Genomic DNA, 2,825 nt, shown 5'->3' with positions numbered 1-2,825 from the left:
GTTCCACTATTGATTAGTTACGATACTTATGCTCATGTTTGTCTCAAGACAGTGCTGAGGTGTTACTTTCATGATAACCTTACTCGGGGCATAGCTGTCAGTCACTGATGTGGATTAGATGGCTCAGAGCTGAGGCAATTTGGGAGATGAAGAGCTCACTCTGAGCAGCTGCTGGTGCGTCTGACTGAGGCTAACCCTCATTTTCTACTCTGCGATATATTCATCCTCCGCATCTTAGGCCTCTCAAATCCAGGCTCTTCAAAATCTTTATTAAAGTTGAACTCAACATTGGCCCTATATCTCCCTCTTCATCCCACGATTTATGTGTCTTCTCATTCCTATATCCTGGACCGCTGGGCTGTGTGTTTGCCTAGTGTTCCTTTGACTAGGCAAGTGAAGAAATAGGTAAATGGCTCTTACAGCAGGCTGACTAATAGCCCTTAAGATGTTCACATCTTAATCCCTGGAGGCCGTGAATGTTCCCTTCTATCACAAAAGGAACATGCAGATGTGATTAAATGACAGACTTCAGAGGGAGGGATTTTTCTGGATTGCCTGGGTGGGCTGAAATGTCATCGCATGTCTTCATAAGAGGGAGGCAGGAAAAGATTTGGTTACAGAGAAGGAAGCAGAAGGTAAAATGATGGAACAAAGAGGTTGGAGCGATACAAGGAAGAGGTCATGGCCAAAAAAATGCAGGCAGCCTTCAGAAGTGAGACAAAATAAGAAAGCAGGTTCTCCCCAGACCCCCAACCCCAAAGAAACCAGCCCTGCCAATACTTTTGCTTTACTCAGTGAACCTGATTTCAGACTTCTGGCCTCCAGAGGTGTTAGAGAATAAATGTGGGTTCCTTAAATCACCAGGTGTGTGGTCCTTTTTACAGCAGCCATGGGAAACTAAGGTAATTCATTTGTGGATTGTCCCTCCCATTTCACCTCCACACAGTTCCAAGCTACCAGAAAAGTTAATTGATGGTTTATTTCCATCTGCTATTGATATCACATCTTTATTTTTCTCTACTTTATCATATTCTGTTTTGGATATGAGGAAGTTCAGCTTTAGAAATTCAATGTAATTTTCTTTTTTTTTTCAGTGGAAAATAACTTTTATTGAGACCCCACCAGATGCAAAATCTGCTCCTGGCATTAAGCTCCTTCTTCCTTTGCAATTCGGTCTTTCTTGAGTGGTCCCATGAATGCTTTCTTCTCTTCCATGGTCTGGAAGCGGCCATGGTCAAACTTGGAGGTGGTGTCAATGAACTTAAGGTCAATCTTCTCCAGAGCCCGCTGCTTCGTCTGCACCAGCAAGGACTTGCGGAGGGTGAATACCCGCTTCTTGGTTCCCACCACACAGCCTTTCAGCATGACAAAGTCATTGGTCACTTCACCATAGTGGACAAAGCCACCCAGAGGGTTGATGCTCTTGTCAGACAGGTCATAGTCAGTGGAGGCATTGTTCTTGATCAGCTTGCCGTCCTTGATAAGGTAGCCCTGGCCAATCTTATAGATCTTCTTATTGATCTCAGTGCGGTGATGGTAGACTTTCTGCCCAGCACGTGCCACAGAGAAGGCCACACGAGCAGGATGCCATGCCCCAATGCAGGCCACCTTGCGCAGGCCTCGGTGGGTCTTGCAGGGCAGCTTCTTGGTGTGCCAGCGACTGGTGACCCCTTTGTAGCCTTTGCCCTTGGTCACCCTGATGACGTCAATCATCTCATCCTGCCCAAACACTTGGTTCACAGGTACCTGCTGCTCGAGCCTCTCGCGGGCCCAGTCCAGTTTCTCGGCCACGGTGCCTCCATTTACCTGGATCTCCATCAGGTGGGCCTTCTTCTGGCGCAGAGGAAGCAGGCGCATCTGGGTGTGGGCAATGACACGGATGACGTGGCAGTACTTCTTCATGCTGCTGAAGTCCTTCTCCAGCTGCTTCTTGCCATCCTCATCCTGCCATTTCTTGCAGTACTTGGTAAAGGCCTTCTTCTTAGATTTATGCCAGTTCTTATAGAAACGCCTCTTGCATTCATCACTGATGTGCTCAGTGAAGACAGTCTTGAAGGTCCGGAGGCCTCGAGGGGTTTCCACATAGCCCACAATGCCCACAACCACCATGGGTGGCGTCTCCACAATGGTTACAACCTCCACCACCTCCTTCTTGTTCACCTTAGATCCTGGTCTCTCGACTTCCTGCACGATGTGGGTCATGCCAGCCTGTATCCCAGAAAGGCTGTGAGGTGGACCAGCTTAGACGGATCATCCTTAGGGAAGCTCTTAACCTTCCCGCGATGCCTGCTGCTGCGCTTCCGGGGCAGGAAGCTGAGGGACCCATGTCTGGGAGCGGAGAACTTTCTGTGAGACATCATGCCATCAAATCCCGCCGGTAGAGCTGAAATTCAATGTAATTTTCTCAAGGGAGTATCATCAGAAAGTGATAGAGTATCTGGTGGAATCCCTCTCTCCAGGCTTCCAAAGCTGGTGGTTTTTCTAATACACTGAGCCTTTCCCTGAATTTTAGCTTTCCTTTCTCCCTGTGTGATGAACAGAAAGCAGGTTGTCCCTCTCCTTTTGAGTGTATATTTTATTGAATAAAATTTCAATACAGCCACGACTCTAATAATAATGGGCTGTTAACTTACAAATGTTTGGAGACTTCTTCAAACCTTTTTGTATCCCACTCCCTTTCAATTCTTGTGGATGAAAACAGAATCAAAGAGACAGAAAAATCATCTTAAAAATTATTTCACTATGGGACTCTAAGTCCCTGGGAAATGGATGACTAAAAGAATCTTTCCTAAGGTTTGGGTCAGTGCCATATTTTTTATCATTTT

The 2,825-nt window shown here is 46.6% G+C and overlaps 1 pseudogene across 1 annotated transcript; it reads right to left on the bottom strand.

Annotated features, from left to right (window-relative positions):
- Positions 1–1,081: 1,081 nt before the first annotated feature.
- Positions 1,082–2,357, bottom strand: LOC105522738 (annotated as a pseudogene). The gene has a single exon (XR_001003492.1). The product of XR_001003492.1 is annotated as a 60S ribosomal protein L3 pseudogene (transcript).
- Between the last annotated feature and the right edge of the window lie 468 nt (positions 2,358–2,825).

This window comes from Colobus angolensis, unplaced genomic scaffold (assembly GCF_000951035.1).
Source record: "Colobus angolensis palliatus isolate OR3802 unplaced genomic scaffold, Cang.pa_1.0 Scaffold44, whole genome shotgun sequence".
Lineage (NCBI taxonomy): Eukaryota > Metazoa > Chordata > Mammalia > Primates > Cercopithecidae > Colobus > Colobus angolensis.
This window is presented reverse-complemented; position numbering and strand designations above follow the sequence as displayed.